This window comes from Artemia franciscana, chromosome 5, assembly GCF_032884065.1.
Source record: "Artemia franciscana chromosome 5, ASM3288406v1, whole genome shotgun sequence".
Classification (NCBI taxonomy): Eukaryota; Metazoa; Arthropoda; class Branchiopoda; order Anostraca; family Artemiidae; genus Artemia; species Artemia franciscana.
In genome coordinates this window covers 24,218,667-24,236,862 of record NC_088867.1, presented here as the reverse complement: position 1 = coordinate 24,236,862, position 18,196 = coordinate 24,218,667, and the positions used below count along the sequence as shown (strand labels likewise).

The following is an 18,196-nucleotide window of genomic DNA, read 5'->3' as shown; positions in this document are numbered from 1 at the left end:
AACGACACTAAAACTTAAAACCAACAGAAGCTATTTCGTGTATGAAAGGTGCTGTTCCCTCCTCAACACTTCGCTCTTTACGCTAAAGTTTGACTATTTGTCACAACTCAACTTTATAAAACAATAAAAATATTAGCGCAAAGAGTGAGGCTTTGTGGAGGCGACAGCCCCTTTTCATATTCTGAATAATTTCTGTTCGTTTAAGTTTTAATGTTGCTCCTTACTTTCAATTAAAAAAATGTTTATTCATTTAATTTCTGGACGTTTTTCAACTAATTCAGGTTCGGATTTGGCTCACCATATACATGAAAACTAAAAACAAAATTTGCGAATTAATTTTGGAAGATCTATTCCTTATATGAAATGTTGCCCCCTCCTCTTTACCTTACTCTTTACGCTAAAGCTGTTATCAGTTTTAAAAAAGCTTCCTATTCTAATCAAAAAGTCTCCATGTTTCAGTAAACGCCCTTAAAAAAAGGGACAATCAGTCAAACTTTAGCGTAAAGAGCAAGGTAAGGAGGGGACACCCTTCATATATGGAAGGGGCAACCCTCGCCCTCGCGGAAATCTGTTTCGGTGAAATTTCATCCAACGTAAAGTAAACCTTCCTCCCGTCAAATTCCCTCCAGACAGTTCAATCCTCGCTGAGAATACCCTCTCCTTGTAAAATTACTTGCAGACGATTCAGCCTGAAAAACTCCATAGCATTCCTTCACTTGAATAAGATTTTAATTTTTAATCAGTTTCTCGATCACTCCAGAGATGTCCCATTCTGTGGAAATTATTTCTCAGAAATCAAAACACGTGGAAAATAGCCCCCGGATAATTACGCTGGAACATCTCCACATGAAAAATTGGCAGAAACTGTGATACTTCCTGGCTGGAATTGATGTTTTCAATAGTTTAGTATCTGTTATTAAAATATTTATAATATTCATTGCTACTACTAATACTACTAACAACTCACCACAGCATCGAACCACCTGAAGTTAACACAGCTATGCTCTGTCCTCCCTCATCCCAGTCTATTCAAAATCCCCCTCTGTACACCCTCTCAAGAAGCTCCCAGGCAGGTCCCATTTCCTTAATATTTTAGTTTATGACATCCTCTCACACCAACCGCGGACGGCCTGCTTTCTGTTTAGCCCTAAACGTTTGGCCAAAAAGGACAATCTTTGACAATCTGCCATCCTTCATCAGCAGAACGAAAACCTAACGTTATTGCCCTAGAAAGCAGGATTGAACCACACTTTTCGTACAGCCTACTGTTTGAAATACGATCAGTTAGCCAGATAACCAGAACAATCCATAGGCAATCCCTCTGGAAAACATCTAGCAAACCTTCATCCGCTTTTTGCAGCGCATACGCTTCCAAGCCATATTTGACCACTCTCATCATTGTAGCTTCTAATAGTCTAATCTTGGTTTGCAGACTTATCTTCCTATTCTTGCGATTTTTTTCAACTGCGAAAAAAAAAACCATGAGCCTTGGCTATTCTACTTTTAACATCTTCACTGCTTCCACCGTTTTTTTTACTCATATTGCTACCAAGGTAAGTGAAGCTGTCCATCGGATCAATCTTTTCGTTATCCAACGTCAGCTTTTCATCTTCAATTATTCCTATTCTTAATGACTTAGTCTTCTTAACATTTATTTCAAACCTATTCTAGCACCCTGAACTCGCAAAACCTCGGAAAAGTTCTTTCATTTTGCTAACATTTTGATCTAAGGATGCTTAAATCATCAGCATAAAATAAGCCCAGGTGATCACTTTTTTTATATAGTGGTTCAATTAAGGTTTTTCTAAAATCCCTAGGTACTTCCCCCTTTTCAAAAATCACTTTCATAATCTTCAGTGACTTATTTCTAATCTCAGAGCCGGCATATTTATGAAGGACATTTACCACACTATCAGCACCTGGAGCCTTATTATTTTTTAAGCCTTTTAGTACTGTCGCTAATTCTTCCTCACAAAACAAATCTTCCTTCACATCTAAGGTATCATAAACTTTTTCATTTTCTTCTATATCTTTTCCTGCAGCTCTATCTTGGTTTAGCACATTCTCAAAATGTTTTTCCCATCTCACTTTAACTCTTTCTATATCACTAATTGTGGCCCCGTTCCTGGGACAGATCCAGATTGACTACTCTCCCTCAATTTATTAACACGCCAGTACAATATTTTACTAATATGCCATATAGCTGCATCTTCCAGATCCTTGGCAATTTTATCCTTGGCCTCCACTTCACACATTCTTAGTTCATAATTTGATGTTTTCTCCATCTTCTTTACATTAATTTTGTTTTGATATGATCTATCACTCTGATAATTTTTGTACAAGTCCCTTCTCACTATTAAAGATAAAGGCTTTTCACTAATATTCCTAGCTGTAGTCCTAACTTTATTCCCTAAGACACCATTAGCAACTTCACAAATTGTTTTCCTAAAATAATTCCATCCATTTTCCACATTGTCAATTTTTAAACTCTCCAGTTTAGTATTCAGCTGTTCCAGAAAAATTTCTCTCAAACTCTCATCTTAGAATTTATTAACATCATAGCTTCCCGGGAGGTAGTTACTCTTCCGAAATTTCAACTTTAAATTTACCCTAAACACTACCAGATGGTGATCTTTACTTTTAACATCAATAACAACATTCCTATATACCCTAGTATCTTGTATTGATCCTGCCAGTCCTCGGTTTGCAATAAAATAAATAATAACGTCTGCTGTCTTACCATCACGTGAATATAATGTTAACTGATGGGTAATTTCATAATCAAACACCGTATTAGTTATAACTAGATTATTATACCTACAAAATTAAAACAGTCTGTAGTCATTGCTGTTTTTTTTTTTTTTTCTACACCAAATTTACCTAGGCTAGTGAACCATCTATCCCTATTTCTACCGACATAGGCAATGATCTATCACTCTGATAATTTTTGTATAAGCCCCTTCTCACAATTAAACATAAAGGCTATTCACTAATATTCCTAGCTGCAGTCCTAACTTTCTTCCCTAAGACACCTTCACAAATTGTTTTCCTAAAATAATTGCATCCATCTTCCACATTGTCAATTTTAAACTCTCCAGTTTAGTATTCAGCTGTTCCAGAAAAATTTCTCTCAAACTCTCATCTTTGAATTTATTAACATCATAGCTTCCCAGGAGGTAGTTACTCTTCCGAAATTTCAACTTTAAATTTACCCTAAACACAACCAGATGGTGATCTTTACTTTTAACATCAATAACAACATTCCTATATACCCTAGTATCTTGTATTGATCCTGCCAGTCCTCGGTTTGCAATAAAATAAATAATAACGTCTGCTGTCTTACCATCACGTGAATATAATGTTAACTGATGGGTAATTTCATAATCAAACACCGTATTAGTTATAACTAGATTATTATACCTACAAAATTAAAACAGTCTGTAGCCATTGCTGTTTTTTTTTCCTACACCAAATTTACCTAGGCTAGTGAACCATCTATCCCTATTTCTACCGACATAGGCAATAAAATTTAATATAAATACCATATTTCTACCAGGGATCCTGTCTATTTTCTTCTGTAAGTGTAAGTAAAATTCATTTGAATTACTAGTATCTCCGTCAGTCGGCTCTACAAGGGGAGTAAACCTCTATAATTGATATCCTGAACTTTTTAGACATAAAACAAGCGTTTAGTATTCACATTATTAATACCTTCCCAGTCTAAACAAGACTTAGCTGCTTCCTTATTCATCATGATCCCTACTCCCTGTCTTTGCACCAAATCTTTCCTGCCTGTGTAAACAAATTCTATATCACCTAATGTTATGCTTCCTATCCCTGAGATTTGAGTTTCTGAAGCTCCTAATAAGTCTCAATTGATTTCGTCTCAATTTGTCCATCAAAATGTCCATACGATAGTTATTTTTTAACGTCTAAACAATCCAAGTTCCAATTTTCGTGTTTTTTAAGCATTGAAATTATTTTGGTTTCTGGAAATGCAATGGTCCCAGATACCATTGCAGGGCGAGGACCAACACATCTCCTTAAGTATACACGGAAGCGCTTAAGCCGACTTGGAACCGGACAGCAAGAAGTCCCTGGGACCTCCGGTGTGAAGGGGGGCTTTGCGCAATGCTGGGCGTGTTCTTTGTCACAACATGGTCTTATGCACTTGACGATGCTCTTCTTTCAACAAGTCGAATTTCTGCAGAGACAGTCTCAAGCCTACTGCTCATTATATTTACATGCCTTCAAATATTGTGCTACTTCAGGGAGGCATCCCATGTTAGATAATTTAGCTAGAAAGAGATTCCCACCAACACAGACCAAGCCCAGAAGAATTGTTCATTAATCATAATCCTGTGTTAATGATGTGTCCTTTATTTCAGTACAGTAACCTTTTTATGAAATTAAACAAAACAAAAAAAGTTTTTCAACTGAAAGTAAGGACCTACATTAAAAATTTAAATAAACGAAGTTTTTTAATATATGAAGGGGCTTCCCCCTCGTAAACCCGTCTCTCTTTACGCTAAAGTTTGACTTTTTTCCCAATTCCTTGAGAAAGACTTCACAACATTAGGGCCGTTTGATTAGAATAAAAAGCTTTGTCAAAGTAATAGAGACGTTAGTTCAATGAGCAAGGGATTTAGGAGGATGCAGCCGCACTCATATATGGACAGATTTTTTTATCCTTTTCAATGTTCTTCTGTACTTTAAGTTGAAAAAAAATATTTTTTTAAATTTCAATTTCTGTTTGTTAATCAGATCATGTCAGAAAATCCGGCTCCCTCAAGGTGGTTTCAGGAACCATCCTCTTTCTTCACTCTGCACCCACCGGAACTCTTTCATAACAGGTAATTGCAAATTCAAAAAAGCTTATTTTTCTTATTAAACGGTCATTGTGTGTTTCAGGAGTCGTTGTTAAGGAATCGGGACAAAAAGTCAAAACTTTGGCGCAAAGAGTAAGAACTTGAGGAGGGGGAAACCTCTTTCATATATGTAATAAGTTCTGGCCGTTTAAGTTTAGATGTTGCTCCTTGCTTTCAGTTGAAGAAGCTTTTTTATAATTTAATTTCTGATCGCTTTTAATAACACAGAGAAATCGGGCTCCCCCCTCTATGAAAAATTCCTTCATCCACGGAAAAATCCAAGGTGGAAAGTTGTTTTGACGCAAAAACGCCCTCCCCCTTTCCAAGGGAATTCACCCAAGACAATTCCATTCTAGCCGAAAATTCCACCCAGAAAATGTCTTGCAGATGATCTGGAGTGAAGAATTTTTTTAGCGCACTTTCATTTGAAAAAGACTTTAATTTCTTATTGTTTTTAAAATCATGCCGGTAATCCCTTTCTCGGTGGAAAATTTTCCCAGCAAAAAGGCAGCAAAAGTACTTTTTCCAGTAAAGGTTTATTAGGGGGGGGGGTACAAAAACCCAAAACGAACAGAGACTAAATAACGAATCATGGCAAATAAACATACAACATGTACTAATATAAACGAATAAATAAATTTTAAAAACAAAGCTTTAATTAAACATGCGAATCAAGATTGAAACGAACAAGAATCAACCAAAAAAGAGTATAGGTACCGCCTCCATCCCTAACTGTAAAAGTCTAAAACCTACTGCGTCATTGGCGCTTTACTGAAAATGGTGCTTTATTACAAACACTTTCTTACGTACTTATTACGACGTTGAAAATAAAAAATGAAATTACAGAAAAATCAAATTTTGAACTGATGGGCTTTTCCCATCATCAAACTGATAACAGCTTTAGCGTAAAGAGTAAGGTAAAGAGGAGGGGGCAACATTTCATATTAAGGAATAGATCTTCCAAAATTAATTCGCAAATTTTGTTTTTAGTTTTCATGTATATGGTGAGCCAAATCCGAACCTGAATTAGTTGAAAAACGTCCAGAAATTAAATGAAGAATAAACTTTTTTTTAATTGAAAGTAAGGAGCAACATTAAAACTTAAACAAACAGAAATTATTCAGAATATGAAAAGGGGTTGTCGCCTCCACAAAGCCTCACTCTTTGCGCTAATGTTTTTATTGTTTTATAAAGTTGAGTTGAGACAAATAGTCAAACTTTAGCGTAAAGAGCGAAGTGTTGAGGAGGGAACAGCACCTTTCATACACGAAATAGCTTCTGTTGGTTTTAAGTTTTAGTGTCGTTCCTTACTTTCAGTTAAAAAACTTGTTTTTTTCATCTTCAGGCTGAATATTCCGCAAGCAATTTTACAGGGAGAGGGTATTCTCAGCGAGGATGGAACTGTCTGGAGGGCATTTGACGGGGGGAAGGTTTACGTTGGATGAAATTTCACCAACGAGGATTTCCATGAGGGGGAGGGTTGTCCCTTCCATAGATGAAGGGTGTCCCCTTGTTACCTTGCTCTTTACGCTAAATTTTGACTGTGTGCCCCTTTTTTAAGAGCGTTTAATGAAAGACAGGGACATTTTGATTAGAATATGAAGCTTTTTTAAAGGTGCTAACAGTTTTAGCGTAAAGAGTAAGGTGAAGAGGAGGGGGCAACCCTTCATATAAGGAATAAATCTTCCAAAATTAATTCGCAAATTTTGTTTCTATTTTTCAAGAATACAGTGAGCCAATTTCGAACCTGCATTAGTTGAAAAAACGTCCAGGAATTAAATGAAAAACAAGTTTTTTTAATTGAAAGAAAGGAGCAACATTAAAATTATTCCATATATGAAAAGGGGTTGTCGCAACCTCAACGCCTCACTCTTTACGCTACATTTTTTATTGTTTTATAAAGTAGAGTTGTGATAAATAGTCAAACTTTAGCGTAAAGAGTGAGGTGTTGAGGAGGGAACAGCATCTTTCATGTACGGAATAATTTCTGTTCGTTTTAAGTTTTAGTGTCGTTCCTTACTTTCAGTAAAAAAAACTTTTTTTTTTCATTTAATTCAAAAAAGAAAAGTCTATTGTCTATTGCTTAAACATAGCATTTGTTAAAGGGAAGTAAACAGACATTTTTTTCGGGAAGCGAATTTTCTCTCGGGAAATTTTCAGTGATGGGCTGGGGGGATAACCCCTCTTAAATGCTTCGCTCTTTACGCTAAAGTATGACTTTGTATCCAAATCCTTTACGAACAAAAAGTAAAAACAAGGTTAGTTAAATTCGAACAAGATAGGTTTTTGAACGTTCTTAATAATGTTAGCATGAAGAGCGAGGTATTATGGAGGGGGTGTCCTCCCTCTGTTTTCTGTTCGTTTAATTTAAAAAATTTTATCCTTACTTTCAGTTGAAAAAATCTGCTTTTTTGTTTAATCACGAAAAGGAACAAACGATTTTCAGGGGAAAACACTGAAATGCTAGTGATTTTGAATAGCCAAAAATAACCAGTAGGCCTAGTTTATTTTTCTTTATCCTGAGGCTTAGCCTGTGCAATTTCAAATCTAGATTTTTATGGTAAGCTTTTGTGTCATCGAAGCTTGGTTTTATATAATTCAATGTTTAGAAGGAAAATTGTGCAAAATACTTTTTAATTACAATTTTTGTTATTGAACTTGGGCAAACCAAAGAGTTAATTAATTTGAGCAAAAAAAAAATGATCAGAGACATTGAAATCATTGTAACAAATGTAGAAAGTGAAAACATCACTATATCGTTTAATCAAATTATTGCCAGCACATCCAACTTAAAGCAAAACATCTCATCGTAAAACTTATCTAATAACAGACTTGCAGTAAAACAGTAGTTCCCTTTGAATGCATGATCTAATTGCCTAAAGGCAGTTTTACCTCTGCAACGCCTTTGTAGCGCTAATCAGCGATACAAGGGGATAATGTGACGTAATTATGCAGATAAGCTACAATTTTTTTCCGGGGTTTTCACCAGAACTGATTAGGCAAGACATTGTCTAAGTGCTGGTAGTTTTATCCTGAAGCCTTGACTGGTAAAATTCTAGTTTAGCTACTCTTTGCTATCTTGGAAAGGGGTCAGGATAGGAAAATGAAACTTTCAGGGATAGGCCAAGAGACTAAGGAACGTCCTGGGAAGGTATTTTGAAGTACCTACTGCCATTCCTTCTCCCTATCGAGGGTAATGACCTTAAAATATATTTGCTATAGAAGTGACACCTTGTAAAATAGGTCTTCAGCTTAAATGAAGTACAAAAAAACTGTTTTCAGCTTCATAACTGCTCAATCCCAATTTATTAGGTTTCAAATATTAGCAAATAAATTTCCTAAACTTAGAAAAAAAAAACATTGATATGGCTTAAAATTCTACTCAAACAAAAGGAATTGAATTTTCAGAACTAAAACCAGACAACAAGGAACTGACAACTGAAAATTAAGGTAATTTTTTTCTTTTCAGAACTTCAACATGTATTTCATTTTCCCAACCTAACCCCTTTTCAAGATAGCAGAACTTTGCTAAACTAAAATTTTGCTGCCTTAGCATATTACCTCAGAGCATTGAAAGGCACATCAAATAGCATATTTATCCTTTAGCTATTCAACATTATTACTAGGTCTAGGTTGAGACTTTTGGAGGGTGGGGTCTGTAAAACACTCAGACTTGAAGCAACTCTAAAAACAGACTTGGCCTCTGCTACACTAAGTAGATAGGAAGAAAAGATTAAACTAGTTGGATAAAAGATCTTATTCTTCAAGTTACAATTTTCCTGTGAGTATTGGATATTCTTTGGATTTTGTTGAATTTTTGACTATATTGAAACTTTAGACATTTGTGATTATAGCAGAATGCTTCAGTCACCTGACCAGGGTTTACCTGGTCTCACCCAAAATTTCGACCCTGTTTACACTCAACCTCTAATTAGTATCCTCTCTAATTGACAAAGTGTAACAATTTTTACTGCAGCTGATATTCAAAGGAGCTCAACTCAAATAAGTGTAACCTGAAGTCATATCCCTAGCTCTGTCCCTCATAGTTATATTATACCTACCAAGTATCAAAGCTACACCATTCCAAAAACAAACAAATATTCTGTGCTCAATAAGAGAGCTACCCAGCTTTACCCTCTTATGACAATGATGAAGGGCTCAGAACAGCTGGAAATCCAATCAAAATAGAAGGTACTGTTGTGCGTGAAAATGGATCAGTATTACTAAGACTAGGACAGAATCCCAACATTGGCACAAAAAGGAGAGACTTGTTCCCAGACAGTGAAAAAGATTCAGCTGCAAAGTCAAAAAAAAAGGAGATCTACAACACCTGAAGCACAGATACACAGTACATCATCCCAGAACACAATTATTATAAAGTGTTATTAGAAATTATTATAGAGGAAAGAGGAAAAAATTCCCCCCTGATTATGAAATTGCAAAGTCAATACAAACAATATCGAAGAATTCCAAATTTGAGCTTGAAGTTAAAGAAAGAAAGAAGAAACATGTTCTTTATATCAACAAGGTGAAAATGAGGCTGAAAAGACTTTAACCATCAGCACACTACAACATCACTATAAAGGCAAAAAAAACCTATAGTAATAGGAAAAATTAAAGGTATCTCTCTTAACTTCTCTATAGAGGAAATCAGGGAGAGCTTACAAACCCCAACATCTTTGAAAGATACTGTAAGACTGAAAAGATACAATTAGGAATAAAAATAAAAACTTGAAGATAGCCTTGCAGTATTAATCATTTTAGAGGGTAGGACCCTACCACCAAAAATCTGGTGATTTGGAAGAAAAGGAGAGATACACCAATACTATTGCGGAGTCCTTCAGTGTCACAAGTGCCAGAAATATGGACACACTCAAAAATAATGCAGAGTTAAAGAGTCAATATGTTTAAGGTGCTCAGAAAAAACACAAGTCAAATCAATGCCCACTGAAAACAATATACCCGAAAATTACACCAAAATCATACATGTGTGTCAATTGTGGTGGACATCCAATTGGTGCTCAGTGAGTCAGCAAAACCAAGGAATCCTCCAAGTGGCTGAAACATATCAAATTGGGTTCTATATGGCACAGATAGCTTATAAAAGCCATGCTGATGTGCTAAATAAGATCACTGACAGACTTGTAAAATCATCCAAAACAGAAGCAACAGAAAAGTTAATAATTGGTCTATTATGCAGCCCATATATTATGAAGTTATCAAGCTTAAGCCTACCCATTATTAAAAAACTCTGTAAGTTGGTAGAAGAATAAAATTGAGAAATCAACAAAAGATTTCAAGTGTTTGTCTGCTTAATAAAGCTTTATTAGATATACACCGTGACTCTTAAAATAATGCCTTGAAATGCTCAATCTTCAAGAAAAGAAAAAGGGATATTATTCTTGACCACTGCCAGGAAAATACTATAGATATAATCTGTATCCAGGAAACATGGCAACAACTACATACAAGAATGAATTTTGGACACCATAACATCATCAAGAGAGATAGAACTAATGGAACCAAAGGAGAAGTTATAATTTGCTTAAAGAATAACATTTCCTTTACCAGTATTGAGGTTGATATAAAAGAAAACACAAAATAACACAAGATGATGGCAGGTTTTTAAATCTATTCAATATCTACAATTTTAATGGGAACAATCCCACTATACATATGTATTCATTATGCAAGCTATACATACTGAAGCTATACACCACATATACTACAGCTATACACCACAACTACAAGCTATACACCACATAAGAAGCTATACATACTGGTCCCAAGCAATTGGGGTCTGATTAGATTGTGTGATTTTAGTACCCATTGTAAAGTATGGTACAAGTGTGATTTGGCTTATTCATTTGGAAGAAGCATGGAAAAGTTGCTTCTGGAAAACCACATCTGCTTCATAACACCAAAAGGGCTTCCCCTAGACATAAGGCCTATCCCAAGTTGAAACTACAATCTACCCAATTATGGCCAGTCCAATTATGGCAAGTATAATATCCATTAGTTTCCCATCTCAAACATTACTGTTCAGTGACAATTCCCTATCCATTTCGCAATAGAGTCAAATAGACAAACTGATTGCAGATCCACTTCAAAAAGTCATGGTAATGATTACAGGTTTCAGACAAAAAGGGCCAAAAGGTCATTATTTAAAGATAACTTAAATCAAGTTATCATTAAAAACATTTTGACAACAGATACCTCTATTGACAATAGAACTCTCCTATTTCAAGAAAAATTATTAAGAACCATAGACATATCTATGCCATTTACTGGAAGGGTTGATAAGGAGGTGAAAAGAAGCATTTGGTGGAATAAAGAGTGTGAAGAGTCAAAGAAGAATTATAAGACAAAAGTTATAGTATACACTGCTGCAACTAACTTACGCAATCTGATTGAAATGAAAATATCATATACAAAGTTCAAAAATCAGTTTCAGCAGCAGAAAACATAAGCATAAGAGAATTTATAGAGCATCTTGATTTCAAGACTCCAGCAAACAAAGTTAACTCATTTCTTAAACACATGATGAACAAACCCTGTCCAAAAAGTAATGACCCACCTATGATATATAATAGCATTCCTCATCACACTGAAACAGAAAGGGCTAAGGCAAGTTTACTACTGCTCAACAGAACAGTGGGTAAATGATATAACTGCTGTCATTTCCCAAAACTCTAAGATCAACAGACTTTCCAAAAGAGAATTACATGAGGCATACAATAAGCCATTTAATTTAGCAGAAATAGAAAATGTTATATCCAACCTTTCAAAAACTGCTCCTGGATCAGATATGGTTTTTCCTCAGTGTATTTCCAATCTCAATTACAAGTGGATATCATGTTTCCTCAACTTAATTAATCAGGTAAGAGATACTGGTTATATCCCAAATATCTGGAAATCAGCAACATCAATAATGATTCCTGAATCCAACAAAGACTGTTCAATGATTGAAAACCATTGCTTTATTACAGTCTTGCCTATTTTAGGTAAAGTATATGAAAGACTTATTAAAAGGGGATCAAACTGGGAAACTGAAAAAAGAAAATTCCTCTAAGACGTTCTGTGTGGTTTTAGGAAGAATAGAAGCACCATTGACAACCTGGTATGTTTTCAACATGATGCCACAGCAACACCATCTCTACTGACACATTGAAAGTAAATAGGGGTGTATCACAGGGATCAGTATTGGGATCTGATTTTTATAATATTTGAGTTTATGATATACCACTTGATGATGGAACATCCAGAGCTAGTATATTTGCAGATGATAAAGTTTTCTGGATCACAGGAAGAAACATTAGAGAAGTCACAAAAAAACATTAAGGCTGTATTGCAGAATTGGGCAGCCAGTATTGATATCAATTTCTCTTTTCACAAAACCAAAAGTATGCTTATAACCAGAGAAACTTCTATTATTGCTCTAACATTGACTTTAGGTGGCAGGAAAATTGACTTAAAGTTAATCAGTACTAAGTTTCTAGGGTGTATTATTAATTGGAATCCCCATATAGATTACATTAAAGCAACATGTTCTAGAAGACTTAAAGGTATGAAATCACTAACAATGACCACTTGAGGTAGCAGAGACAAATTCCAGATATATTTTTTCTTTTAAATACATTAGAACAAAGCTTGAATATGCTGCAGAAATATATCAATCAGCTCCACAATCAATGCTTAAAAGATTTGATACTATAAAGAACTCAGCTCGGAGGATTTCCTTTTGAGCAAGAAATTCAACACCAATAAAATTCCTGTTATCAGAAAGTGGCCTAGAGGATTTGGATACAAGAAGAGGTATAACAGCATTGAAACATATTAAGAGACTGTGGAATACTGTCAAAACACACCCAGTAAAAATCAAGCATAGTAAAACCAGGTGCCTTTATCACAGCCAACAGCCAAAATAAATGTAGTCTAATAAACATTTTTGAATAAGCTATTCAACTGTTATTGGTATAATCTTGTAATCAGCTTTAAGTTATGGATTTTGCAAAAGCCTTTGATAAAGTATGTCACCCTCAACTAAGGACCAAGTTATTTGTGATTGGAATACATAATGAAATCGTAGAGTGGGTGTTCCAGTTTCTTTCTGGGAGAAAGCAAAGGGTGAAAATATTTGGAAAAAATGGACAGGTATTCTTTTCAGAAGAGGTGGAAGTATTAAGTGGAGTGCCCCAGGGAACCATCTTGGGACCAACTTTATTCAACATTTATATTAATGATGCACCAACCACAGTCAGAAATAAAATAAGTCTTTATGCTGATGACTCCAAACTCATTGGAACTGTTGATACACCCAATAAGAGAGCCTCTATGCAGAATGACCTGTGGGCACTTTCCCATTGGGCAACTTTGTGGAGGCTTGAATTCAATGTAAACAAATGTCAAACAATCCACTTTGGAAAGAAAAATAAGATAATGCCCTTATCATATGTTAGGGATGGATGGATCAAGACAGACTATTATGTCATCTGAAGTGGAGAGAGACTTGGGTGTCATAGTTGATAAAGAATTAAAATTCACTATACACACACAGACAGCTGTAGCAAAAGCACTCCAAACCCTGGGCATTATAAAAAGAACAATCACTAGCAGGTCACCTATGGTGATGACTAAATTATATAAGGCATTGGTCAGGCCTAATTTGGAGTTTGGCATGTGTGTTGCTAGCCCCCTCAATAAAGGTGACCAGCAGAAGTTAGAAACAGTTCAGAGACGGGCTACAAAAGCAATTGAGGGATGCAAATATTTAAACTACTCATCCTGTCTGAAGAGGCTGAAACTCCCCACTCTTGTCTATAGACATAAAAGGGGTGATATTATCATGACCCATAAGCTCCTGAATTACAACTCTCCATTAAATAAGCTATTTCAACTTGACCAGTCTGCCAGAACTAGGGGGCATAGTCGGAAACTGTATCAGAAGAGAGCTGCCACAAAACTATGCAATAACTTCTTCACTTATAGAATAGTGAGTTTGTGGAATTCTCTCACCGAAAAAGCAGTCACTACCCCCAGCACTGCTGCCTTTAAAAGAGCCGTTGATGGAGAATGGTCATCAAAGCCATGGCAAACTGAGTGGGATGCCATTGAGACATCCAACCATCATCATCACTAACCAGCGATTCTACAGGATTTAATCCTTATTTTGCTGGACAATGCGATTTAAGGTAATGGCAGATTTCTACCAAGACTTCCTACATATATGTATTATATATATATATATATATATATATATATATATATATATATATATATATATATATATATATATCATGAAATATATATATATATATATATATATATATATATATATATATATATATATCATGAAAATATATATATATATATATATATATATATATATGTAATCACAAAGCTGCAAAATTACAAACCAATTAAAGTTACCACCTGAAACATCAGTAATCTAAGCAAAAGTTATTGCTATTAAGTGGGTTTGAATATTTAGGAAGCAATCTACAGAGCTATCCTAGCATTGTTCAATGTTCAGATTCAAAAGACTCTATAGATGTCATCAACAGTGTAGGCCTAATTAAAGACTGGAAGTCAAACAGGGAAGTAACTGCTTGTTATCCATAATTTATATCTATATGTAAAAACCATAAAATTATTCTAGAATGGGTACCAGCTCACACTGGGATAGATGGTAATGAAAGAGCAGACAGAGCCAAAAAGCTGAGTACCAGAATGACAGGCCCCTTCAGTAAGCATGGTTCCCCAAAGAAGTTAAGATGATTGAAAAAGTGATAAAGAGCCTAGATAAATTCTCTTTTGAAGAAATTGGGAACTTGTCAGGTACCTACTTTGTGACAAACAAAACCACCAGAAGCATGTACTAAAAACATATGATAAAACCAACAAGAAAAAAAGAGTTAGGCCATTTATCTTTCTTCTAAGATATCAACATGCAGGGCTAGGCTATAATCCTATTGTGTCAGATTCTTTGGAGATGATTATTGCAAACATTACAACAAGCTGCAGCTCTTGTTGCCATGCCACTGGCTGATATTTTTAAGATGTCCATAAGGATGATGATGGTACCAGCTGATTGGAAATCGGCCAATATAGTGTCAATTTTCAAGAAGGGAGATAAAATAACCCTGAAAATTACTGGCCTATTAGTCTCACATCAGTCATTTCTAAACTGCTCGAAAGTATTTTCAATGATGCTATTATTAACCACCTTGAAAAAAATGGTTTATTGTCAAAATATCAACATGGTTTCAGAAGGAGTCATTCCATTGAGACAAACCTGATCCACTCTTATGATATAGTCACTAAATTAATTGAGGAGGGTAAAGCAGTTGATATCCTGTTACTCAACCAAGCCAAGGCCTTCAATAAAGTTGTCCATGAATATCTTTTACATAAGCTCCAGACATATGGAGTCCATGCTGACACTGTGGAGTGGATAAGATCGTTTCTGATTGGCCAAATCCAGAAGGTCATGGTCTATTCTAACAATGGAGACCCCATATTTTCAGAGCCTGCACCAGTTATAAGCAGGGTACCTCAGGGAAGCATTCTTGCCCCACCCTCTTCTCTATATATATTAATGATTGTGAGGATGTTCTACAAAACCCCATCACTCTCTACACTGATGACAGCAAACTAATTGGAATTGCCAATGGAACCCTGCAAAATGACTTGAATAGTCTCTCCTTATGGGCTTCCACCTGGATGATGGAGTTCAACCCATCAAAATACAAAGTCCTTCATATGGGTCCCCACAACAATCAGATTTCATATTTTATGCTGAATAAATCTGGCACATGTATCCAAGTTGAGGCTGTTGAGAGTGAACAAGACTTAGGGGTGATTGTTGACAGGAAGTTTAAGTTCCATGAGCACACTATGCAACAAGTTGCTAAGGCCAACAGAGCCCTGGGACTAATTAAATGAACCATATCATCACACTATCCTCTGATAATAAGAAAATTATATAATGCTCTTGTAAGAACACATTTGGAGTTTGGCTGCCCTGTTACAAATCCTCAATATAAGGGAGATGTGGCAGCCCTAGAAAGCATACAGAGAAGAGAAACTAAACTTTGTTCCCCACACCAACAACTTCCCTACCCTGAACGTCTGCATTGCCTGGAGATACCCACATTGGTTTACCAGCAGCACAGAGGAGATGTCATTTTTGTCAAGAAAATGTACCAAAACAACATGGCTAACTCCATTTTTACTCCCTCTCCTGCCACTATGACATGAGGCCACTCAATGAAGCTTCAACAGGAGCACTCCAGATGCAGAGAGAGGACAAACTTTTTCTCAGTACATGCTGTCTCAACTTGGAACAGTCTTTCCAATGAGACTGTGTCTGGTGAATTGATTAATTCTTTCAAAAATGCAGTTGATTTGGAGTGGAGTAATGTGGAATAGAAGTACCAATGGGAGGCCACACCCTATCACACCCACTAATTATGTCACCTCATCAATTCAACAGCAAGATGTTCTACAGGAGGATGTAGTCTACCTTATCTTGCTGTAAATGCAATTTAAGGTAATGAAAAGACAATCACATATGTTCTACTAGATTGGGTAAAATTGTAGTTGATTGACTTCTTGCTAGCCTATCTTGGGAAGGGTTTAGGTTAGGAAAATGAAACTTTCAGGGATGGGTCTACATGCTAAAGTATGTCCTGGGAAGGCATTTTAAAGTACCCACCTCTACTCCTTCTCCCTCTAGAGGGCCCTGAAATTTGCCTACATGACAGGTCTATACCTATTGAAATTTTTACATAAGAACAATTCACCTCAATTTTCAGTTACTAGTTGCTTTTTCTCTGCCTTTAGTAATATCTTTAAAATAACTAACAACATCAGAGACAAAATATTGCAAAGTTTGTTGTAGAGGATCCTTTGTAGGCTACCCTAATACAGACCTTCTTTGGGGATGTATTGATGAAGAAAAAATTAGTATGCAAATATGTCAACTTGTACTTCAGTTTTTACAAGATATAGGCCTACCCCACTTTGTTCTTCCAATATGATGCATCTTGAATACTAGTGAAGTAAAAGACTATTGTGGATAATAAGAGCATTGGCAGGCAATTCAGCCCTTCCTTACTTTATTCAACTTTCTAATGTGATACTTGGAAAAACCATTGAATGAGGACCTAAATGACATCTACTGTCAAGAAATGTCCAAAATACTGTTGCTGCCAAGAAGAAATTTCCTGAATGTGACAAAATGGGTGCTTTGCTACAAAAATTAGAAGAAAGCTTGACTTTACTGCTACCAACGTCTCATATTTATAACTAGAAATATATAATAAATTACAGGCTTATTTCCTTACTTTAGCAATGGCGTATTTTTTCCTCTGCTTTAGCAATGATCTAGCTCGTGTTTAAGATGTTTAAAATTGCAACAGCGTTGTCAAGTAAAAAACATATTGATTAGATCTACGAGTTTCTTCACAAACTCTGACGGTCTACAGCGTCAAAGGTCAATTCGAAATAACAAAAACCACATAAATCTTTGGCCCCCATTCCCAAATTTCTTCGGTTCAAAATTTAATTTGGAAATATCAGCTTAGTAGAAGGGTGGTTTGGTTGGAAGCCATGGTACTTTTCCTGCACATTTTTATCCAGTTGCAAACTCATCCTTTCAAATGCTTCAGAGAAGCTTCCCAAGAATAGAGATAAGGCAGATGCCATGCCAGTTCCCTGAAATTATGGTGTCATCTTTCTTTTAGATTTTTCCTATTATGCTGAGCTTCTAGGCAGTGATACCTTTAACTGTTTTCTATATATTATGAAGAAAGCTATCCAGAGCATCAAACAAGATAACACAGACTCTTTAATCATCTCCGCTGAAATACGATTTTCCCTTGAAGACTTTCTATTTATAAGCTTCTTGACTGTTTGAATAAATTCCACATGGCTATTAAGGTCAATATCTATACTTAAAGAGATTATGGTGTCACAAAGACGTAGAGGGCTCTTTTGGGACCAATGTTTCGAAATGAGAATTTATTTTAAATCCGGTACAGTTCTCTAGAGTCTCTTTTTTACCAACTCTTCTGCCTCAATATATCTTGCTCCTCTTATGATCAACTTATTAGTTCGAACAGTGTTTTTTTCTTTTTCGTCAGGAGCTCTCCGTTCTTTGCTCTTAAGTATCAAAAAATGAGAAATTTTTTAGGAGTACATTTTTCTTTTTATAAAGTATTCTGAAAAATAATACAGGAAAAAAATACTAAATTGCTATAAAATTGTATGGGCTATTTTTTATTACTACAGCTTAGACACCATAGACTGAATTTTATATTTATGTT

General features: G+C 35.6%; 1 protein-coding gene across 1 annotated transcript in view; it reads right to left on the bottom strand.

Moving 5' to 3' along the window:
- LOC136027140 (protein RRP5 homolog) overlaps positions 1–17,326 on the bottom strand; it is a 124,676-nt gene extending 107,350 nt beyond the window's left edge. The window contains exon 1 of the mRNA XM_065704107.1: positions 17,216–17,326. The gene's annotated coding sequence lies outside the window, so the exon portion shown is untranslated. The remainder of the gene's footprint in view (positions 1–17,215) is intronic.
- Positions 17,327–18,196: the final 870 nt, after the last annotated feature.